Source organism: Kogia breviceps, chromosome 2 (genome assembly GCF_026419965.1).
Source record: "Kogia breviceps isolate mKogBre1 chromosome 2, mKogBre1 haplotype 1, whole genome shotgun sequence".
Classification (NCBI taxonomy): Eukaryota; Metazoa; Chordata; class Mammalia; order Artiodactyla; family Physeteridae; genus Kogia; species Kogia breviceps.
In genome coordinates, this window is record NC_081311.1 from 124,966,715 (window position 1) to 124,992,596 (window position 25,882).

At 36.3% G+C, this 25,882-nt stretch overlaps 1 protein-coding gene across 4 annotated transcripts in view; it reads left to right on the plus strand.

The window, feature by feature from the left end:
• Positions 1-25,882, plus strand: part of LOC131750502 (polypeptide N-acetylgalactosaminyltransferase 13) — a 578,974-nt gene that overhangs the window by 42,582 nt on the left and 510,510 nt on the right. The gene's annotated exons all lie outside the window — the stretch shown is intronic.

Here is a 25,882-nt window from a genome sequence, read left to right on the forward strand (position 1 = left end):
AATAGAAACTGAAACAGAATTAACTAAGTAAATTGTCCCAGGTCAAATAACTAGAAAATAGCAAGGCTGATACTTGATCCCATTCAGTCAAACTCCAAAGGATCCACAGTTCACCACTACATATCATTCCTCTAAAAAATAACTGAGATTTCCAGGTTGACTGAACTGGAAAATGATGTTACCAATAATCAGAGAAACTTATATATATTTTTAAGAGTTTTCCCCTTGTTTAGTTAAGTCTTCGGTAGGGAGAAAACTCTTCTGACCTTTGGGGAAAAATATCCCTATGGTTGGGATGAATCTTCTATACATATTCACTTCTATGCTGGGCAACAGGAACAGTGTAATTTATGATATTGCTCAATTATAAATGAGGAAAGTAAATATGTCATCTTAATGTGATTTGTCTCCCTTCCTTAGCAGAGCTTACAATGAAACAAGGATAGAGTGCTAAATTAAAGATTTAATATCTTGTATCCATGAAAGATTCGTATTTCAGACTTAGTTTACCTATCATACTAAACTGTAAATTTGACAAGAGAAGAAAACTAACATCTAGCATAGGGAGTATCTCTCTTTCTCTATATTGGAGACATAGTAGAATGCACTACTTAAGAGCATGGACTCCAGAACCATACTAATGCATAGGTTCAGATCTTAAAATGAGACCTCTGTAGCTGTGTAACATGTAAGCTGTCTCTGCCTCAGTCTCTTCACCTCTGAAATGTGACAGTAATAGTACTATGTCTTCTGAAAATTGTAAAGATCAAATGAGATAAGGTACTTACAGTGGCTCCTAACACAGTAAATTCTCAGTAGATATTAGTTATATTCATTGAACGTTGTCTCATATACAGTTGACCCTTGAACAACATGGGAGGGAAGTTAGGGATGCCCACTCCTGTGGAGTCAAAAGTACGCTTACTGCTATCTCTGCCTTAAAAATAAAGGAATTGATAAGTGATTCAACCAAAGGCAGGAAGCTGAAACAATTTGAATAGAATCAGGACTCAAACATTAGTTCTTTTGATTTTACATACTGTGATCGCTAATGAAACACAAACTCTTCCCCACACTTAGTTAAAGAAAATACAGGTACTGTATTTATTGAAAAAAATCCATGTATAAGTGGACCCACATAGCTCAAACCCATGTTGGTTACGGGTCAACTGTATCATAATTTTTTTTTTTTTTTTTTTTTTTGCGGTACGCGGGCCTCTCACTGTTGTGGCCTCCCCCGTTGCGGAGCACAGGCTTCGGACGCGCAGGCTCAGCGGCCATGGCTCATGGGCCCAGCCGCTCCGCGGCATGTGGGATCCTCCCGGAGAGGGGCACAAAGCCGTGTCCCCTGCATCGGCAGGTGGATTCTCAACCACTGTGCCACCAGGAAAGCCCCTGTATCATAATTTTTAATTTGTAAAGTTTAATTACAGAATTATTGCCATTTTAAACTTTTTTTTACTGTGAATTTTTATACATTAAGCACACAAAACAATAATTTTTATAAGCAAAGACCCATGCATCCATCATACAGATCCAGAGGTAGAACATTTTCTGCACTCCAGAAACGTTGCTTTTTCTTCTCCTAAAGATTAACCCTCGCTTCCATTAATTCCCTGACAGATAACATTTTTTGTGACTTTTGCAGTTATCATTTCCTTAGTTTTCATTATAGTTTTAACCTTTCATTATGTGTCGCTATATACAAAATTTTAATTTAGCTTGATTTTTGAATTTACATAAATAGTCATATAACATGTATTCTTTTGTGTTTGGTTTCCTTTCCTGAACATGTATTTCTAAGTTTCATTAATTTTTTTATGTGGTTCATTAATTCTCATTGCTGTGTGGTATTCCATTGTATAAAAATACTACATAGTATTTATCCACTGTGTTGTTGATGGACATTTGGGCTGTTTCTAGGTTTGGGCAATTATGAATAATGCTACTATGAACATTCTTTTAAATGTTTCTTGCTGCACATGTACATGCATTTCTATTGGATATATACTTGCCAGTGAGATTGATGTTATATTTTATGCAAATTTTCAATTTTAGTAGATACTGCCAAACAGTTTTCCATAGTAGCTATACCAATTACACTTCAGTCAGTAGTATATGAGAATTCATAACTGTTTCATCCTTACCAATACTTGATTTAATCAGTCCTTTTAATTTCAGCCATTCTGATGAAAGTATAGTTTACATTTCCTTGTTGAATAAGGCAGTCATGCTATGTGGTTTAATTGTCATATGTTTATTATTACTTATAAATTGTTCAGGTGCTTTTGCTTATTTTTCTATTGTGGTGATTTTTAAAATTGTTAATATGCAGAAATTAGTCATATTTAGATTAAGAACCCCCTATAGATTAAATGTTGTAAATACCTTTTCCCTCTCTGTGACTTGCTTTTTCAATTTCTTAATGGCGTTTTTGATGAGGAAAAGTTTTTAAGTTTAATCTTGATTATATTTTTGCCTCTTTGCATTTAGATTATTCCAGTTCAATTGATTTTCATGAATGGTTTGAGGTAGAAGTGAAATCCTATTTTCCTTTCAAATGGATATCTAGTTGTTACAGAATCATGCTGAAAATTCTTTCCTTTTCCTACTACTCTTCATTGCCAACATCATAAATTAAATGTCCATATGTCTATGTTTTGGGGGCAATTATTCTTTTTAATTGGTCTGTTAGTGTCTTCTTACTACTTATGACACTATCTTAACTATGGCCACTTTTTCATTATTCTTGATATCTATTAAAACACACTCTTTGTCTGACTTACTTCACTTAACATAATACCCTAAAGGTTCATCCATGTCGTCGAAATATATGTGGAATATAAAAAATAAATAAATAAATACATGAACAAACCAGACCAAAACCAAACACACAGTTACAGAGAACAGAGCAGTGGTTACCAGAGGGGAAGAGGTAGAAGGTGAAATGGGGAAAGGGCATCAGCAGTACGGCACCTTACGGAAACTAAACTTTTTTGGTGGTGAACACACTGTAGTGTATACAGAAGTCAAAAAACAATACAGGGCACATGAAACATATAATTTTACATACCAATTAAAAATATTCTCTCACAATGTTTTAATTCAAGGAATCTTGACTTTGCCTTATTTCATATAAATTCTAGAATTACTATGTCAAATTTGACAAAAAAGTTAGGATTTTAGTTGGGATTACGTTCAATCTATTGCTAAATAAATTCTTAAAGAATTGGCATAATTACAATGTTGACTCCTTTAATCTATGAACATATACAAAGTACATACTTTATATATTTAGGTCTTTTTAATTTCTCTTAATTATATTTTCTGGCTTTCTGCATAGAGGTCTTATTCATTGTGGTTAATTTGTTCCTAGAAGTTTTACACAGCTTAATATTATTATGTATTATATATTTTTAAAAACTTTATTTTCTTTCTGTTCCTCATATAAAGAAATGTAATTTTTATACTGACCTTGCATACAGCAGGTTGTAGACTCACTTATTAATTTTAATAGTTTTTGAGTGGATTATTTTGGATTTTCTACATAAAGAACTATGTTATCAGTAATCAAAGATAATATTATTTAATAGTTTTCAAATTTTATGCTTTTACTTTTTTTTCATATCTTATTGAATTAGCTAGAATGTTCAGAACAAGGCTGAATGCAAGTGGGAAGAAGAGTGGAAATTCTGTTGTTATTTCCAAATCAAAGGGAATACTGTCACGATTTTGCTATTAAGTATGATGTTTATTGTAATGTATTTTGTAAATATCATACATTAGATTGAGAAATTTATTTTTATTCTGATTTTGTTGGGGTTTTTAATCATAACTGGGTTTTGGGGGGTTTTTAAAAAATTTTTTTAAAGAAGATGTTGGGGGTAGGAGTTTATTAATTAATTTATTTATTTTTGCTGTGTTGGGTCTTCGTTTCTGTGCGAGGGCTTTCTCTAGTTGTGGCAAGCAGGGGCCAGTTTTCATTGTGGTGCGTGGGCCCCTCACTATTGCGGCCTCTCTTGTTTCGGAGCACAGGCTCCAGAAGCACAGGCTCAGTAGTTGTGGCAGGCTCAGTAGTTGTGGCTCACGGGCCTGGTTGCTCTGCGGCATGTGGGATCCTCCCATGCCAGGGCTCGAACCCGTGTCCCCTGCATTAGCAGGCAGATTCTCAACCACTGTGCCACCAGGGAAGCCCATAACTGGGTTTTGCATTTCATCAGATGCTTCCTCTGTATCTATTGAGATTATCGAATGATTTTTCTTTTTTTCTTTGTTCATCTAACAGTTTATACTGTTGGGTGTTTTTTTAAAGACTTACAGTTCCAGCAGCAGTGCTGCTGCTTCCTTGTGCTTAGTGTGGGTCCTAGAGGACCAGAGGATTTTTCTCAGCATTTGTTCTCTACCCTCCTATGCTTGCAAAATGCAGGAAGCCTCGTGTCACATCTTGTACCTCCCCAGGGTAGACTGCTGGTGCTTGTTACTTGGTGCTGTGCTCCTGGCGGGAGCGGAAAAGTTCTGGGTTACTTTGCTCCAGTCTTAATCTTACAATGTCCTGTGCATCTGGGCCTTAGTTGTGTGGCTTTTTCAGTATTCCTACCCATTCCTCTCATCATGCACACATTCTTCCTTGATTCTGGGGTTGTTTGGTGAGAGAAAGTGTCCTGCTCTTCCCCTAGTGGGAACAGATCTCTGCATTGTGTTAGGGTGAGATTCTGGGCTCAAGAGAGTTACCTGCTCCTCCAGCAGGGTCTGATGACTTTTGCTTCTACCACTTTCCCAGAGACTGTGCATCTTTTCCAGGGCCCTTGGGGGCATGAGGGTTTTCTGACCTAAAAGGCTAAAATTTGCTTTTTATTAGAGAAGGGTGTAGGGAAGCAGAAAGGATTTTGTGCCTTTGTGACACCAAAGTGCTCTCTCTGGCTTTCTGCCCAGACCTTAATCTTGATGCTGAGCTGCCAGGAGATGCCTAAAAAAAAAGAGCTTATGAATGAGTGTGTATGCCTTTGTGTCTGGGAGATCCCAGGGTATCTATAATATTCTGTCAGCCCATTCTGGCCTTTGAGTATTTGTTACCATTTTAGCTGTTTTCTTCTTACCCACTTTCAAAATGAGCCCATCCCTCTCATGTTCTGCTGAAGGTGCAATCGTTCCTATGTCCTGTCTCTCCTCAGAATGGCTGTTACCCTTTGAAATTTAGTTAATCTCTTGGCCTTGTGACCCCAGCTCTCAGATGAGCTCAAGAAAAGTTATTACATTATGGATTATCTGGCCCTTTCTCATTGTTAGGATAAGAGTGATATTCTGTTGTGGTTTTTCACCTTCTAAGTGGTAGCAAAACTGCAATTTTTTTTCATATATATGTATTTTAACCCAGCTTTTTAAGTTTTCCAAAGCAAGATGAGTTTTTTTTTTTTTTTTCTATATACATTACCTAGTCTGCACTTACCAGAGCCAGAACTCTTGAGTCAATACTATTTTTAGTAGTCTTTCCACCAAAGTGAATCGTTGCTATCACAGTTTTGTGAGCAATTGAGGCTCAGTGGGTTATGTATAACAAAATTTCATTGGTTTAAACAAGTAAAATTCAAGTTGTCTCCTGCATAAAGGAGTCTGGTCATTGGCATGTAGGGCTGGAATTGTGGTACTTTGGTCATTAGGGAATCAAGTTTCTTTGTCTAGTTCTGTTCCAACATTTTAGCAGTATGACTTCATCCTCAAGGGTTTTCCAATGGCTAAGCTGACTCCTGGATCCCAGCCATCATATTTGGGTTCTATGCAGCAAGAATGAAAAAATAAGACACAAGAGGGAGGAGATATGAGGATAAACGTTTATGTATAGCTGATTCACTTTGTTATAAAGCAGAAACTAACACACCACTGTAAAGAAATTATATTCCAATAACGATGTTAAAAAAAAGATGCAATGGCAAAAGGGCATGCTACCAGCTGGTTTAGCCCCGCTCAAAAATATTCCCTGGAAACTTTACCCAATATTTTCTACCTGACATCATTACTCTTTGCTGCAAACAAAGCTATTATGTATAGTGTTTTAGCTGCACACATGACTCCTCTGAATGTGTCCCTAGTAAGGAAGGGGAAGATTAGTATTGGGTAGGCTCTTAGCAGTCTTAGACACAATTAGGATGGGGACTACATTTAAGTAATCAGATTTCTGAGGCAGGATGGTGTGGATTAAAATACACAGGTTCTATCATCAAACAGAGCTGGGTTCTGATCTCAGGTCTGCAAATTACTAGCTATGTGACCTTGAGCAAGGTCCTTATCCTAACTGGTCCTACTTGCTCAGCTGTAAGAGAGCATGATAGTAACTACTTGAAACATTTTTGTGAGGATTGAATATGATAATGCATGCAAAGGGTCTATCACATAGGAGAGGATCAATCAGTAGTATGTTTTATTTCACCCACCTTATATTAACCTAAATTCAGTTATTTAAGGGAGGACAGAGTCTATTCATGACTAATACTGATTGAGAGCGTAGAAAGGCAATTTGCCTTGTTTCTCTTGGGTAAAGCTTTACCTTCTAGCTGGGATGGAGAGTCTCAATTTCTACCCTTTAAATAGATCAATTATATTCTTTGAACTATACTGAAATATTGCTCAAAATTTAGGTTTATGATAGTAATATGTATGTAATGTCAAACCGAGAAACAGATGAGAGGAGTTCTAGTTTGAATTCTACTGCTAGAAGTTATGAAACTTGTGAAAGTCATCAGAACTCGCTGGACCTCAGTTTTGTCAGCTGACAATGAATTAGGTGGACAAGTGGACCTCTATTACCTACCTATTCCACAGCTTTACAGCACCACAATTCTATGCATTTTTATTTGCCCCAGACAGATCTTCTTGTCAAAAGAAATATCCTAAAGACCAGGAAATAAGTGATAAAGACATATTTAGTCAAACAAAAGTTGAATTTTTACAGGAACTGGCTTGGTGGAGAGGTTTTGCCAGTTCTGAAAGAAACAATAGGTATTCATTAAACAACATGGTGTGTGTTAGAAAACTGGCTTCAAATTCTGGTTGGGAAGATGCTGGCTTAGATAAGTGTGTCATTTCGGGCAAATCAATTAAATTCTCTGAACCTTAGATTACTCATTTATAAATTGGGCAATATTTTTTAAAGCCATGATGAGCATAAAGAACAACATAAGAGTACTTTTAAAAGCTGTGCAACTTTAGTGCTAAGCTCTTTAGAAGGTCCAATGGGTAAAGTACAGAAAATACCCTCACTCTTTGGTATGGAGATTGTAAGATAAAATTTTATAAATAAAATATAGCAAAATAAAGCTACTAAGGACCACTGTTTTAAAGTTTGTGTTAGATTTTGCCAATGTATTTTTCTGTCCATGTTATGTTGTAGGAAGTGGTACGTCTAGTTCACCCCAGAGAGGCCAGACCAGCAAGGCATGTGTATGACTTGTGTATGAAGTCTCTCCTTGAGGTGAATTTCTAGATGTGATCTTTCTCTCCATCTGAGGCATTCAGCTTGTGATCCAGTGAGGCTGAAACAAAAAGCAAATCATCTGCAGTGTGTGGCTTTTAGGGCTGTCTACTCTCCTCAATTTGTCCAGTCAAAATGACAGTTAAGGCTCCTTCTATATAAATAGCAAGTTATTAGTAAAAGCATGGTTGCCATATGGCAAAATAGTCTCTGTTGTTAAACTGATTAAATGCAACAACAGTGTCTGATCTTTAAGAAGATGTTATGTTCTGTGATAAAAGCCTAGAGATTATTTTTGTTTTAAAACTTATACCAAGCTTATATAGCTTCTGTTTCTATATGTGTATGTGTGTTTATTCATCTTGTCAGCACCTTTTAAAACTCTAGAAGTATGCCATATGTATATTAAAGTGTGTAAAGTGTACTAATATTAAGTATACAGATTGATGAATTTTTACATAGTTATGTACTTGTGTTACTGCTACCAAGATCTAGATATAGAACATTTCTAATCCCCAAGAAGTTCCCCTTATATCTCTTCCCCATCAATAACCTTTTGGTTTTTAATATTCCTTAAAATTTTGGCTTTATGATAATGCGTATATGAAAAGGTAGGAAGTCTTTTGAAGGGCAATCCAACCTCTTTAAAAATTTTGGAAGTGTTAATAATAGTTTCAAAAAATAAAAACCTCTAAACAATGATGAATAATGCAATGAACTATAGTAATAATATTGTAAGCAATAAACTTCATTACACATTCACTGGAATGAAACAGAATTGCAATGTGGAAACCTTATAAAATTCTTTCCAAATCTCCCACCTGCAAACCAAAAAATAGAGCCATCACACAGGCTGGTGAGTATTCCATCGGTCATGTTGCCAGGCAACCTCAGTCAGTATCAGACACCCAATTGAGCAGCAGAGAGTCAAACTAGAAGGTATCTTGGAAACAGTAGGGTCCAGGTGAAAAAGAGGGAGGGAGGAGGGGGAGAGAGAGAGAGAGAGAGAGAGAGAGAGAGAGAGAGAGAGAGAGAGAGAGAGAGAGAGAGAGAGAGAGAGAAAGAAAGAAATAGAGTCACTTGGGCATTTATGCATGTTAGTCACGACCACAGTTTTCCCCCCCACCCCCAGTAACATGCAGCTAGCTTAGAGCAAAATTCTTTGGGTCTCTACTTACTTCACTGTGTTTTCCTCCTTTGCTGTATCTATAAGTATGAGTGCAAAGGTTTGGCAAGATGCATCATCATTAATTTTTAGGAAAGAAGGGTGTTACAAGTCATTTTCAGCCCATCCAAATCATGTTAACTAAGAGTTCATTGAGATTTGAATCATACAGTATTCTGTTTGCTTTAGTCATAATTAATTTGATTTTTAAATTGATATACTTTGTTAAAAAAATGAAAAGATAAAATAAAATACCTACCGCCTGGAGTTAACCCCTTTCATGGAAGGCATAAAAGAATAGCAAGGGAGGCATGCCTGAGTCCCTCTGGGCAGGCACCAGAGGTGATATACCCCAGGCAAACAGGGTGAGAATCTGGGATGACAACTTCAGCTGAGCCCTCTACTCTGAGATGCAACTTCTATGTATTTTTCTAGAGAGATATATCTTCCATTCTCCATAATTTGGTATAAAACATTTTCTACTGTCCTGTGCTCTAACACCACACAACTCTCCTTTTCTCCTTCTTAAAAGATGCCAGGGCTTCCCTGGTGGCGCAGTGGTTGAGAATCCGCCTGCGGATGCAGGGGACACGGGTTCGTGACCCGGTCCGGGAAGATCCCACGTGCCGCGGAGCGGCTGGGCCCGTGAGCCATGGCCGCTGAGCCTGCGCGTCCGGAGCCTGTGCTCCGCAAAGGGAGAGGCCACAGCAGTGAGAGGCCCGCGTACCACCAAAAAACAAACAAACAAAAAAATAAAAGATGCCATACAGAGAAAATAGCATCTGTGAACTTGAAGGTTCCTCCTAATTTACTTCTATCCATAAATCCTTTCATCCTTCCCTTCTGATGTGTCTTCCTCTGTGAGCCAGTGCCATCATGCATGCTCTGGACCTTATACCTGTATGTGTCCTAAGAGCCCTATAACTCAAATGAATATTTTCTTCCTCTTCTGAATCTTCAATCTTTTCCCCCTCTCCTGATTTCCTTCGCATTGGCATTAAACATGTCAAAGTATCTTTCTGCTTTAAAACAAATAAGCATCTATGCACAAATCCTCCCTTCATTCCAAGTCCACCTTCAGCTATATAGTAACTCTTATCTGTACTGACAATTAAACATTTCCAAGAATTGTTTCCATTCTCTGTCCCCAATACTCATCCTCCATTCACACCTCAACACACGGAGGCTTGCTATCCCTGCTTGTCTGAAACTGTTTTTTCTTACACCACTGAAGTTAGTCCTGGGACTACATATAGACTATACTTCTTTGATCTCTTAGCATGATTTTGTACCATTAATCATGCCCTCTGTTTTACAGTATTCCTTCTATTGGAATCTTTAACACTACAACTCTCATGATTTTCTCTTCCCTTGATAGACCTCGCCCAATTTCACTTGTGCGCTTAACTTTCTTTTAAATTGGACTCTATAGGATTCTTTGTGGAAATTTTCATGCTTTTAATTAACATTGGTTTGCTAACTCCCTCATCTTTATCTGTCCTAAAATGCAACTCCTATACTTACCTGCCTTCTGGGCAGTCCTACTTTATGTCTCATAGGTGCCTCAAAATCGTCAAAGTCTACCAGCAAATTTATGAATACCCCTAATTTTTTCTATAATAAACTTAATTAAGATATATAAAGTGACGGAATGCATAAATAACAAAGTAAAAATAATAAAATGGGTACTCTTAACAATGGACCTGCTCTTAGCAGGTCTTTGATTTTATCTGGAAATACTGTATTAAAAACTCTGAGAGGGGGCTTCCCTGGTGGCGCAGTGGTTGAGAATCCGCCTGCCGATGCAGGGGACACGGGTTCGTGCCCCGGTCCGTGAAGATCCCATATGCCACGGAGTGGCTGGGCCCGTGAGCCATGGCCACTGAGCCTGCGCGTCCGGAGCCTGTGCTCTGCAACGGGAGAGGCCACAACAGTGAGAGGCCCGCGTACCACAAAAAAAAAAAAAAAAAAAAAAAAAAAAAAAAGCTCTGAAAGGAAAGATGTCCCAAGCATCTAGCATAGGGTTGAGAGACTTTAGGTACTTAAATTTGCCAAATAAATGAAATAAATAGCTTATATTCGAAGGAATCTTAAATGATTTTCTCTTTCTGAGTTGTATTAACAAAATTTTTTGCCCATCATAATATTGATCACAATAGTAGCAATGGCTAAAATGTACTGATTAGTCACTATGTACTGGTTCCTCTGATTCCCATTTTATGTGCATACTCTTTCCCATGACCTTTTAAGTAGGGAGAGCTCCTATTGCTATTTCATAAATCTGGGAACAACTGGACTGAGCTGGGCAAATTAACCTCTCCAATATCTCCAAATTAAAGGATGGCAGAGATAGGACTTGAATCAAAGTCTGTCTAATACCCCTAACCATACTACATATAGCTGAATTTTTTGAAAAAACAACACTTTGTATGTTTCTGGCTCTTTCATACAAATGTTCATTGTTCTGGTATTTTTGCTATTATTTAGCCTCTTTGGTGTCTTAATAGTAGCACATGACTACAAGTACAGTCTTTCTTAGGGATCATCAATTATCATTTTGGTTTTGGTTGGAATAAAGAAAGAACTTAGAATATGCATTCAGGCGCTGGGTAAGAGAAAAGGAGCTTCTGTATAATGGCAAGTGGAAATTATGGAGAAATATTGGGATGGTCAAGAGATATGGTGTATTCTCCATAGAAAAGGAGAAAATACAAGAAAGCCGGAAAAGTGGGAAAAATAATTGACATGTGGAAAAAACAACTGACAGATATATCCTGCAAAGCCAATTGTAAATTGAAATGAAAAATCCTGGTTCGGTGACTTTTATAACTGGAAAAAGAGGAGAATACGGCAAGGAAATGAGATGAATAAAAAAGGAATATAAGAAATATGATTAAGAGTAACATGATTAAATCTGATCAAAGAGAAATGTAATTTAATACAATGAGAGAATATGAATAACCAGGAATTAAAATTGGTATAAAGAAAAATATCCCATGAAGCAGTTAATAGGTTTCATTGATTCAGTTTGCTGCCTTTGTACCTATCTGCCAGAAATGTGAAGCAAAAAGAAAAATAAAATGTTGATTGCTGTTCTGCTGGGATGGAGCTGAATGGATGTGGGAAATCTGATAATTTTTATATTGATTATGTTTTTTTGCAAGAGAAGAATCATACCAGCATTTTCTTTCTCAGTTTGAACACTGTTTCATTTCATAGAAATTAATAGATAAGAGATTTTGATGCAGAGCACACCTACTGATTTGTTCGGAGGTCAATCACTGGTTGGAATTATTTATTTTGCTTATCAAAATCAAAAGAAAATATCATAAACATTCAGCCACATAAATAGTGGAGCTTTTCCTTGTACTAACAGATGTTATTGATCTTGAAGCTTTATACTTTGCTGTTTAAGCTATGAAACTGTAAAACCTTTGCAGAAAATTTATGAGTTGTTTGCTTTTAGAGTTTGACTCTAAAATTTTGACCTTGACTCAAAAATAAGCTGTAATAAGAAAAACTGCCTATTAATAACATTGTTTCTCACTGCTATGATACAATCTATAAAAATACCATTTCTAGAAAGGAATCTAACAATGGAGATCAGTTTGAGTAGGGTGATAATCACTTTTCTCCTGACCCTTACTACTCCCTAGCCCCCCACTATATTCCCCATTGCTAATTTCTGGTGAATAATACTGAAAGAAGAATTGTTTCCAGAAGTTGATTTAACTGGCAACAACAGGCACAAAATGATAAATGGACATACATTTTTTTTGTACCCCAGAGATGTAATGTTATTTAATTATTGCATTAAAATGATAACTAAGGTCACTTAAGACAGTATTTTTAGATTGGTTGTTTAAAAACAGACTGTAGGATAGATTATATTAGCTGTATACTATATCTGGCTTTGTTTTTTGGACTCTGAATAAAAGCAAATACTGGGTTGCCTTGCTTTTAACCAGGAGGTTTTCTTGCTCGTGGTAATTTGATTTTTCAATCTAATCATTTTTGCCATTATCTCAGTAATGATTTTTTCAAACGACAGTCTACTATTGATAGGAGACTGTTTTTCTAGAGCAGCAATCACTGTAGTTCTCAGGTATTTCAATTAACATGCCATTTTAACCTAAATCATTTATAAGGGAAGAACATTTTGGGGTCTGAATAGGTATGTCTTCAATATATTACAGTTTCCTTACATAAGTGAAATACAAAATCCATTCATGTTGTTTCTTTCGTAAAAATGTAGTTGGATTTGATGAAATGCAGGCTGCAACAGTGAGAGTGATTAGAAGTCCTTAGTCTTCCCCAGTTTCAGTAATTGCTTTTAAATATTGGTCCTGATGGTTTTAAGAGGGTATTTATTTGGAAGAAAGTCCACAAATGCAAACAGAAAAAAAATAGCTCCGAATCTTGGGTGAAACTCGAGGTTTGGAAAGTTAGCCGCTTTTTTAAAAGGAATGTGGAGGTTAATAGAATATGACATGTAGGGTGAAATTTTATCTTTCCAAAGTCACATAGATTCTCTAATACTGGAGACCAGTAGAAGAGAGAAATTCTGAAACAGAATAATTAAATCAAGCTTTATTTTATTTTTTTTGCGGTATGTGGGCCTCTCACTGTTGTGGCCTCTCCCGTTGCGGAGCACAGGCTCCGGACGTGCAGCCTCAGCGGCCATGGCTCATGATGGGCCCAGCCACTCCGCGGTACGTGGGATCTTCCCGGACCGGGGCACAAACCCGTGTCCCCTGCATTGGCAGGCGGACTCTCAACTACTGCGCCACCAGGGAAGCCCAAACTTTATTTTTAATGGGAGGTTCTGCCTTCCTTTTCTTTCTTATTTATTCTGTTTTGTGAATAACTTTTGACAATCCTTTGGATCTCTCTGTTATAATTTATCATAACTGTGTATACCTATGTACTCTTTTTATAAATAATGCTGTCATAACATTGTCCATGAAGCCTTTTCTTTAGTATGGGGTTTTAACAAGAGAGTTTTGCAGTGGAGAAATTTAGGATTATTTTTAAGAAAGCAGGTCAAAAATCATTTTTATTTTTAATAAACCACATTTCTCCCCAAAAAAGGTTTTACCAATTTACATTTCTACCTGTAAGGACCCATTTTATCCCATCTTCGAGAAAATATAATTTTCTCAAAAACAGTATTTAATTTACAGGTTTTTAATTGGCATAATCCCTAATTAAATGAATTAATAGTTTCCCCAGATGATAGGGGAAATGTAGCCTTGTTTTCCGCTTGCTTATTCATGTGCTTATATATCATGGTAATCTCTGCTCAATTTTTAAGTTTTGTAAAGAGGCATATTTTTCTCTTTCTCATGTATTTTTGGCAAATATCCTTACTTTATAATATTTCTGTGTTTTCTATTATTGGATTACATACTTCGTTATATTAGATTGCTTTATATTGATTAACAAGTTACAGTATTTAGCAGTTTCCTATGACAATGTTGCTCTGCTAATAAGAATACGAATGCTAATTCTTGGGGGAATATGATAATTTCACTTTACTTTTAGTTAATTGGGGGCTAATTATTCAATATCCTGATTTTTAACTCTTTATTTACTTCTTTCCTCTAATTGCCTGTCTTTTATGGCACTTAATTTATGGTTAATAACTTCACCTGGAAGGTTGCAGAAAAAACCCTGACAAAACTGAAGCTGCAAATCAAACTAATAAATAAGGATATAGTGGCTTTAATATAGTGGTTTTTGGTTTTGATTTTTCCTTCTTTTGAGTGGAAGAAGTTGAATATTTTACTTGTTAATAATTTTTAAATTAGTTTTAAGAAAGGTGTGCATTTCTCTCATGTATCAATTATGGTAAAAATTTTACTAAATTAAAATATTCAAACCGACAAATAAAATTTTATTTACATTTGTGTAATTTTAGGATAGAATATCAGAAAGCAGCTTTATTTAGTCTATTTTACTTTTGGAGTTTTCTGTAACCAAGTCCCTTCTGCATCCATTCCTTTGTGCTGCTGGGATCCTTTTGTGCCCTAGAGTTCTGGGCTTTTGTTTGATTATACTTCACTCTCTTTTTATCTCGCACTAATTGCTTGTTGAAACAGAGTGGCTGTGATATAATTTTACAAGCTAATTTAATATTATTCTTCATTATTTTCTACAAATAAACACCCTGTTTTGAAAAGAACATTTAGACTAGAAATAGCCACATTACCCTGTTTCAAAGAAGGAACACTTGTAATTCATTCCTTACATCTTTTGTCATGAAGAATTCAAAATCCTTAAGGCCAGCTAGGAAGTAGGAAGCTGAGGTTAAGATTTTCTAATGGTTTAATGTCTCAGTGGACTCATTTATTTTCTTTTTAATCATGTGATTTATGGCAGAAGATGGCGAGCTTGCTGGTGTGAAAGTCTACTGGGAACTGTCTAAATGCTCTACTGTTGTCTTAAATCTCTGGGTTTTATATTCAGTTGAACACTTTGGATTTCTGTTTGCCTCTCTTGGCAACTATTAATGAACAAGCTTAAACCACTGGTATGTCATGTTATAAAATGAATACTGAGCAGTTATTAAATACCTTAAACAAATGAAAGATGAGCAGTTTTTAGGTTGATACAGTTTTTACAGCATTTAATTTCATTATTTTTTGAGGGTCATGTATTGCTTTTTACAAGCTTTTTTTAAATGAAGACTTAATTTCATTTTGTTTTAATGAGAATCTATTGCTTGTAGAGTCTCGTTAACATATAGTTTAGGGTTTGACATTCACAGTATCTTCATAGAATGGATATTGCTATACCCAAGCGTGACTGAAAAGACCAGTGTGTAAAAAACTGCGTTGAAAAATGATGTCTGCCATATTCACATTCTCTATAAAGCTTCACCTTTCTTTCACTCTCTCTATGCCCAATTATTCTATCTTTTGCTGTATTCTCTTAACATTAATAATTACACATTATAACTATCTGTTGAAAAGAGTTCCACATCTTGGAATCAGTCCAAATGTTTCGCTTACCTCTTTTCTTATCCCTACTCTGATGCTCTTGTCTATCTCCCCTACTGGATCCTAAACAGGAAGGCAGAGATTGCATCTTTTTATCTGTTTTATCTTTAGTGGCTAGCATAGATGTTGACATCTCTGTAGATACTCAGTTTTGTCTGTAGGATAAATGAAAGGCGTACATTACTTTTTATAATTAAAGTAGTAGTTTTATTCTGGAAATAATACACGCTTTTATTAAAAATTCAGAACTACAGAAGACTATACATCAGTTCTCCTAGAGATTATCAAGTTTAGCGGGTATATTGTTTGAGAAAAATTTCTATATGTATGAAAATCCACACAACACATACACACACTTCCTGATTTTTCTATGTGTGATGATTTCAGGTCTGTGAAGGGTCTGGAATTTGATTGTACTTAATTAAACACTAATAAGTTAGATTGTTACTGTTTCATGGACGTTGGCAGAATAGACTCCTGTGTCAGGGCAAAGGACGTTTTTAGTCATGGCACAGCAAGTAGCTGAAGTTTCAACATGTTTGCCTCAGCTCCTCTTGCCTCCCAGATCCCACAGAGGTAATGTGGACTGCACCAGTGGATGCCTGCACACGTGATAGGCTGCATTTCAGGAAAAGAACAATAACCATAGGGAATCCACCATTTTATAGAAAGCAGTAAAAGGTTGCTCTTTGTCCCAGAGAAAGACCTCACCTCATTCTTTCAGTTGCTCACTGTAAACACAGCCCTGAGAAATGGCCTGTGTGAAGAGTGTTTGGGGCCCTGCATATAGGCATACACAGCAAGAAGTGTAGGAGTGTGAGAGACCCTAAGGAGGAGCGTCTCCCAACAATAGCTACCTTTGGGTCCTCCATCATTTGGGCTTCTGGTGAATTTTCACATGAGTCTGCCATTCCATTGAACATCTTGATTAATCTGATAGAGGCTGGGAATGATTCCATTCAATTTTTCTCATACTGTATTTACTTAAGGTTATTATGAGCAAAACTTAAAACAGCAGGATTAGGCAAACCTGCAGTTTTGACTTCAGTCACGTCTCCCAGGGTCCTGAGCTCAATCGCTGTAAATAAGTCTCAGAGGGTATCAGTAGGTCTTATTTTATGCAGCCCAGATGTAGTCTAAGGCCACCTTATTTTCCAGGGTGACTAGTGCAAGAGAATTTAGCCAGATTTGCTGATCCTTGGTTGTCATTGCAGTAGGCAATCAAGTACCTCAGTCCCCAGTGGCAAGAGAGTCCATAGGCCATTCTGCTCCAGATCCAAACATAAAGTCCAAAGGGACATGGGTCACTCTAGTTCAGTATTTGTTGATAAACTTGATTTGGATCACCATTACATTGATATGGTTAAGCATGTGCCGTGTCACTGAAGACTTATTTATAGGCTGGATTGCCATATAGAGCATAAGCCAAAGCTGCTCAGACATCAGGAGAAGCAGAGAAAGGGTCTCTTTTTGGTACCTGCCATTGAGGGCATCAGGCACAGCAGGCTAGTTCAGGTCTGGTCATGCCCATATGAGTGTTTTGGTTTTATAGCATATGGATGAGGTGACAGAGATAGTAGTTCAGACTGCCAGCTGCAGAAGCTGCTTCACTCAGGCAGGTCATGTGATTATATTGCCAGGCTCTAGTGTTGGGGTGACAAAGAGAGTATGAATTGACCACCACCCACCCACTGCTTCCCTCCACCTCTTTGGATACAATTTGTTTTCTCCTCAGATATCAGGGTTGTTAAGCTCCCTCCATAGCCATGACATTTTGTGTGTCCTAGCCTAATAAATATAACATCATCTCTTTTTTTTCAACATCTCTCTATTGTGACCCAGACCTTTCATACGGAAGGGTTAAATATGAGTGGGACAAGGGCATTTTTACAAAAATTACAAATACCACTTATGTTGGCTCACATTGTCCATTGTAGTTGGATTCCATTAGCATTGTACACAACAAAGAGCTTATTATCCTCATAGTCTAGGACCATGTCAGGATGGTCCTTGACCATGTCAAGGATCCAGGTGGTGGCGTCAGAATTAAGTTTTAATGCTCCAGGCCTTTTTGTGGCTGCACTGCCCATTAGAGGTATGCCAACCGGACTGACTTGAGGTTGTTGTTGGGGAGAGAAAAATGCACCATATTCAGGAATGGACAGGGTGGAATCCATATTTTCAAAAATAATTTAATAAAATTCCCCACCCATTTCATCCTGATCATTAATCAGTAGGTGCCCAAGAGAAGATGAACTTTCTTTTGGGAAGGCCAAACTTAGTAGGCCACTGTCTTGTTCAGGTGGGTGGACCAGGAGTTGGTTAGAAGTTTGGTCAGATATCTTTTTCAGCCAGTTTCTGAGGAGGTCATTCAAACATTCAGCAAAAACTTTGGTAGAGTTTATGGAAAATCTAATACCTTTACTATTACTCTATCACTGAGTGGCCTTAGCAACAAAAGACACAGCATTGTCAGACTGTAGGCGGTCTGGAAATCAGAAAACCGACCCAGTTTAGTTTCATGGGCCACAGTACTGTTGCCAGAGGTGGCTGATTGGACGAGAACAGCAACAGTGTAACCTGAGACTGAGTAAGATGATGACTTGGGTGCCTGTACCAAACAGAGCCATACTCAAACAGAGCTGTAGGTGGAAATTCTACTCCCACCATTCCTCCTTAACTTCTGAACCATATTTATACAGGTACATATGAACTTCAGTCTGCTCTGGTGACAACCTACCTCACCTTCACCCTTAATCATATTTTTGTCTTAAAGCAGTTGAAGTCAGGGTAGAGGGGACCAGAGGTATCAGAGGGCATGGAGCAAGAGAGCAGCTTTATGCTGGTAAACAAGTTATTTTCAGTTTAGAGCACCATTCACCCACAGCTCAACCAAATGAATGTTTAATGTTTTCAGTTTTCATTATTATGATTGCCAAAGTTTGTTTAGTTTTCCCCACATTTTTACCAGACCTTTTACTTCTTGGTATGTTTTTGGTGTCTTAAGGATAGCACAGAGAATAACAGACATATTTCCATGGGGGGAAGCAGGCAATAAATAAATTAACAAGTACTAGTGATATGTATTCTGAATAAACCACATAAGTATATTGCATAGATGGTGGAAGGGCATTATCTCAGATAAGTTGGCCCAGAAAAGAAGACTCTGGGGATGTTTGAGCAGAGATCTGAATAAAGGGTGAAGGGTTGTGCCATTGGATTACTTAAGCAAACAGTGTTCTAGAGGGTACTTCAAGCACAAAGATTCTGGAGTGCATTAAGTAGAGGAGAGAGAGTTAGAAGATGAAATCTGAAAGGCAGTCAAGGTCCAGATTTGTTTGTGTTATAGCGAAGTTAGGGATTTGGAATTTACTTTAAATGTGATAAAAAAGCCATTTGTCAATAATGATCAGAACATAGAAGAGATCTGATCAAACTTAAGTTTTAGCATGATCAGACTGCCTTCTGTGTGGAGAATAGATTTGTACGGGGGTATATTTAAGAAAAGAATTGAGTGATCCCACTCCTATGTACATACTTGAGAAACAAATACGTATGTCTGTATAAAAACTTGTACATGAATGTTCGTCACCACATTATTCATGATAGCCAAAAAGTGGGAACAACCAAAATGGGGATCAACTGCTACATGGATAAATGAAATGTGGTATATCCATACAATGAAATATTATTTGTCAAGAAAAAGAAATAAAGTACTGGTATATCCTACAACATGGATAAAGTCTTGAAAACATTATGCTAACTGAAAAAAACAGTCACAAAGGACCACATATTGTATGACTTCATTTATATGAAATGTTCAGAATGGGCAAATCTATAGAGACAGAAACTCAGTTAGTGGTAACTTAGAGCTAGGGGCAATGGGAGGGTTGGAGGGTTATAGCAAAGGGGAGTTGCTTCCTTTCAAGGTAATGAAAGTGTTCTAAAGTTGATTGTGGTAATGGATGCACAACTCTGTGACTATACTACAAGCCATTGCATTGTATACCAAGTGGGTGAATTTAATAGTATGTGAATTATATCTCAATAAAGATGTTAAAAAAAAAAAGAAGTTGAAACAATATGTCAAGTTGGTGACGGTGGCTTGGTTTAGAATGGCAGCAGTGGAATTGGTGAGAAGTGTGTTAAATCTGAAGGTAGAGTCAACAGAATTTGCTGTAAGATCAAATAGGGGATGTGAAAGAAAAGAGTTGCCAGAAAAGAGTACCAAGTATTTTGGCTAATTTACGTCAAATCCTGCCTAGGAGTTTTCTAAGATGATTGAGAATTGACAATTGGACTTGGCCATTGACTGTATCCAATATGTTTTCCATATAGTGGAAGGAGCTTAAGCCTGTTGAGTTTAAAAGAGAATGGGAGGATAAGGATATGGGATGTGTAGACAGTGATTATACATAATTCTTTGCAGAATTTTGCATTACAGGTGAGCAGAGAGCTGGAAGGATCGCTGAAGAGGAATGTGGGTGGGGTCAACTTGGTTTAAGATGATTTTCCATATAGCATCTTTGTATTGATAGAAATGACTCATTTGAGAAGAAAAACTGATGCAAAAGAGACAAGTGCATCAGTAAAATTTGTGAATGTGTGGGAGCAGAGGGTGTTGTACTCCTAAAAGGATAGTTCCTCCATTGTCACACTTGGACTTGCAGATTTAGGGGTGGCAGTAATAGGAACCGGCAAGTTGATACACTCCACGTGGCAGTATGCAAGATTCTCTTCTGATTGTTTATATCTTCTCTGCTAAATGAATACATGTAGTGATGAGCTGAGAGGAAATAGTATGGAGATGGCAGTCTGAAGGCAAACAAGGTGCAAATGTTATCTGAGGGATGGAGATTGATTTGACTAGAACTATTGCAGGTTGGCTGCCAGGCACTGCAAGTCCAGTGTGAATTCATAGATTTAAAATGAGAACAGGCAGCATATTTTTGGGGTTTCTTTCTAGTCATGTTCATCTGTTTGCGTGTAGGAGTGGTGTAGGGGAAAGTTAAATTTAACCACTGTATTGGTTTGCTAAGGCTGCCATAACAAAGTATGACAGACTGGGTGACTTAAACAACAGAAATTAATTTTCTCACAGATTTTAGAAGCCCAAAATCAATGTGTCAGTAGAGTTGGATTCATTCTGAAACCTCTCTGTGTTGTGTGTAGATGACCACCTTCTCTGTCTTCACATGGCCTTTCCTCTGTGTGTGTCTGTGTCCTAATAACCTCTTCTTAGATAGATACCAGTCATATTGGATGAGAGCTCATTTGTATGACCTTATTTTTACTTAATTACCTCTTTAAATGATCTTTCCCCAAATACAGTCACATTCTAAAATACTGGGGTTTAAGACTTCACATATGAATCTTTGGGGGGGAGGGAGGAGTAAAATTCTGCACATAAAACACTACTGGAGTTTTAAAATTTAAATGTATTGAAGTGAGAGAGGGCATATGTAGGGGATATGAAATCTTGTTATCATACAGCTTACTATTTAAGAAAAAGGGACAGATAATAAACAAATTACAAAAAACATTTTTTTAATATGCTGGGAGGTTGTTAATAGGTACCAAGAGAAAAATAAAGTGAGCTAAGGAAATATAGAGTGATTAAGTTGTGTGCTTTTTTATATAGGTTGGTAGGAAAGCTCTCCGTGTGCTAGAACCTAAGATTTGAAGGAAGTAAGAGCAGGGAGCTATGACCATATCAGTGGGCAGAGAAAACGGACTGGTCACTTGGTAAGAAATGAGATCAGAAAGGTCATAAGTAGAAGCACTCTTATCTGATGCAATTGGACTATAATTTCTTTAGTTAATCAAAATGTCATTAAATCAGGGAATCATATAATAGGTACATTAACATTTTGGTTTTGCCTTAAGAAAATGAGCTGTAATTTACATAGAGTGAAATGCACAGATCTTAAGTGTACAGTTCAATGAGTTTTGACAATTGTAAAATCCTGTGTTACCCATACTCCATCAGCAACTACATCTGTTAAATATATTTCTCATAATTAAATATAAAATATATTTGTAATGCTCAAATATTGAATATATTTAACATTAAATACATTTTCAATTTAATATAAATATACTTTAAATACTGAATATATTTGTGATGCTCATCTTGTCTCTTGACCCCCTAAACATACATACTGAACATATACTGCTTCTAGAAGGATTGGAGAAGAGAATTCTCATTCTTTTTTTTCTTGTTCTTTCTATGCTGTTCATGATGATAATATTACTAATACTACTAATAATAACTAGTGTATATTGAACTCCTCCTATGTATCAGGCACTGTTATAAGAGCTTTATGTGTATTAATTCATTAGATACTCAGAGTCTTATGAGGTAGCATCTACTGTTCATATTTTGTGAATAGAAAAATGGAGGCATAGAATATCTAAGAAACTTGAATTAAGCCTTACAATTAGTGTGGGAACCTGATTCAGATCATGGGATTGTAACTCTGCAATGTATAGTCATAGGTCTTATGCTTGGTTTCATCCTAATAGTCAAATTTTATGAATATTTGAAATTTCCTTAGTTTAAATGCAAGTGAAGTAATATTTTTTCTTCTTTTCCACCATCTTTCCACATGTGGCATTCATTTAACATTATCATTGACTGCTTCTTTGTCTCTTAGTGTATCTTTCCTTGTGGCATGGGTTTTACGGTTTACAGTGGTTTTTATGGTGAACTCTGGTTTAGGCTACAGATAGATTCCTCTAGCTCACCTGAATTTTAAATCTTCATTCATGTGAAGATCAGACTTCCTGTCAATAAGACCTGTAACTAATTCAGGGTATTTTTTCAAAGCTTACTCACTAGATTTATCAGTCCTTAAACCAAGCTGCATAATTGTTCAGTCATCAGTTCTCAGAAACTCCTGCCTAGCTATTTAAAACATTTAAAGTGTGTTGGGTCCCTGAAAGTTCTGGAAGTACTGCCCACAGTCTGCCACGAGCTTCATCCTTTGGCAGTCTCAAGTATAGCCTCATAAAACAGATTTAATAAATTTGTACCTATTATGCAGTTTTCTACAAAAGAAAATATTTGGCTACAGATAAAAATATGTCTAATAGCAACTAGAGTAGATTACTCAGGTAAGTGATAACTTCCTAATTAAAAACAAAAATTTCTTTCTTATTTTAAAAACATACTTACCAAACTCCTAAGCTTTACTTAGATCTTATTTTTTTATATTTGAAATACATTTTTTATAGAATAGTAAAAATGGTGTATATTTTCAAACAAAAATTCTGTAATATCTCAGAATTTCTGGCTAACACCATTATCTAGTGGGCAAGAAGAAAAGGAAAGGCAATATGACTAGCAAGATGGCACTTGAGGACTTCCCTGGTGGTGCAGTGGTTAAGAATCCACCTGCCAATGCAGGGGACATGGGTTCGAGCCCTTGTCCGGAAAGATCTCACATGCCGCAGAGCAACTAAGCCCCGTGCACCACAACCACTGAGCCTACGCTCTAGAGCCCGCGAGCCACAACTACTGAGCCCACGTGCCACAACTACTGAAGTCTGTGCGCCTAGAGCCTGTGCTCCACAACAAAAGAAGCCACTGCAATGAAAAGCCCGCGCTCCTCAATGAAGAGTAGCCCCTGCTCGCGCAACTAGAGAAAGCCCACGTGCAGCAACGAAGACCCAATGCAGCCAAAAATAAATATAAATAAATTAATTAATTTTAAAAATAAAAAGACAGCACTTGATAGCTTTCTAACTCCTGACGTTTTCCTATCTAGGGAAATATTTTTACAGAGGTGAATAACTGTGCTCAAAAGATTTTGAAACGATTAGAAAAGGGGTCGTATTTTTGGATAGAAGAGCCTGTAGTTTATGCAAAGTTAGTCATGCTCCACATTGATTTGGCAAGCCAGGGATATTGCAGAACTTGGATTTGGCTTGAGAACAGAGTAGTGTTTGCAAATAAATAGGGACTTACTGGAATAAAAACATAATACAGATGCTGATTCTCTTAAATAAACCTGGGCCACCAACTGTGCTTATGTTGGTTAGTGTTACTTTGTATATTGTACCATCGTTCTGCTCAATCAGTTTTGTTCTTATGAAGAAGTGTATTGAAACAGTGTACGAGATTACTATTTTACAAGTACCAGCAGATAAAGAATGATAAAATTTAGTATGTTTTAGGTAGAGGTCTTTTCACAGTAGATAGAATTAAAAACTTGAAATATATAAGGAAAGGTTGTTTCATAAGTAGACAAAAATGTATACAGCAGCTTAGTTTTATCACATAAAATAGTGAAGTCAGAGTTTTCTCAGTGTTAATATCTTGACATATAGATGTACCAGGGTATGAAATTAGGATGATTTGAATGATGCTTGAAGTGGCAATAAGATGTGATTTTCACTTTCTATTATGGCTAAAGTTTAAATTAAATTCTCAATAACCTCTACTGTTAGACTCTTATTAGGAAATGACTTATCTTAGACATTTTAATATTAAGTGATTTCAGATTTTCTATTATAAAATATTATTTATATTTCTTTAAAAAATGTTCTCATTCTTTATTTTGCTTAAGCCTTACAATTTTGTGAAGTAGATGGGGAAGGAAATATAAGTAAAGAAAATGAAGCACAGAGAGGCAAAATGCCTACCTAAACTCATGTTTCCATTTTATGACAGAGCCAGGGATGGTTCTTTTTATGTCTTTTATTATAGATCTTTATGATAAAAAGATCCTGTAATATATAGATCTTATATAATATATAGATTTTTATTATAGGATATTTTATTTTAAGGTATTCCTTCTAAGTCTGGGAATGGCCATCTAGTTACCATCAGTGTTATATATGCTTTTCCATAGGACTTTTTTCTACAACAAACTGAAGGCACCTGTTCCATCTTAGGACCAAAGAAAGACAGAAAATTTAATAGCTTGAATTGTTTCAAATATCATATTCAGTGAAAATATACATAGAGTAACAGGAAATATATATATGGGAATCCTTCCCTTGTCATCAGGTTTAGAGGTTGAGTTCCAGTGTTTAGTTATAATTTTTACAGAAAAATGAAGTGGAAACAAAATAAAATAATTAGCAGCTACGCCACTTTTTGAAGAAAAATAACAAATAAACCTCAAATATCATGCATTCCTTAGATTTGTACATTTTGTATCTTTCTGTTTTAAATATATGTTGAATAAATGTAAATTTTATGTAGATATTGAAAGTAGAGTCTTTGTTATAATAATTTTTAAAATTGTCACTTCATGTAAACTTTGAATTTGATACTAGTCTGGTTAGATTTGTAACAGGCAACAGCATTTGTGCTGCTTTATGATGCAAAGTTAGCTGCCATTAATTTAAAGAACTTCTGCCTCAGCAAATTGTACATTGATGTTTTTATTTTGAGACAAGTGTTTCTGAAATAGTCCATGTATCTTTGTACTTAATAGCTGTTCTCCTCAAATATCTATCAAAACTGTTACTTATCTTATTCACATCAATAAAGATATACTTCAGTTTCTATTATTTTAATGTAGCAAATTATATGAGACTTTTATTTTGATATAGTTACTGTATAGATAGAAATGAATTAACCAGGTAGTTATTGGTCTATGTAGTGTAAATAAAACAAATATGTGTATGGTATTGAATATCTCTCAATAATTGCACACATGTCTTTGTTATACCTTTAGAATTCTTGCTTTGGTTATTTTAAGTCACTTTATATTAATGTATTATCCTCTGAAATTATTCTCTGATAATTTCTTTGAATGTGTACTGCCCATTCTCAAATGCACATTTCTAGTGGATACTTTCTATGCAGACCAGATGGGCTTTTTAAGTCTAAATAACTGGTGACTTATTCCATGTAATTGCCCTTTTTGAGAATCTGAGCGTTTTGTGTGTGTGTTTGTTTTATATCTTAACATTAATAACTGTGTGTTCTGCAGGACGGTTTACAAGTGTTATCGTATTTGGTCCTCATAGCAAATCTTGAAGTTTGGCATTATTATTTTCATTTTATAGATGAGAAAACTGAGGCTTAGAAAGTCTCCCCTACATAGGAAGTAAACAGGCCCAGGCCTATCTATGCATAAAGTCCAGCTCTTAGCCACTGCAATATATAGTAGTCCAGGATGATTTCTAGTTCAGCAGTATTGGCTCCTTAAAAGTGCTGAATCACAGTAAATTTAGAATTGCACTATTTTACAACCCGGTGCTTTACAGAATGCCATGAAAGGACTTTAAGAAAAA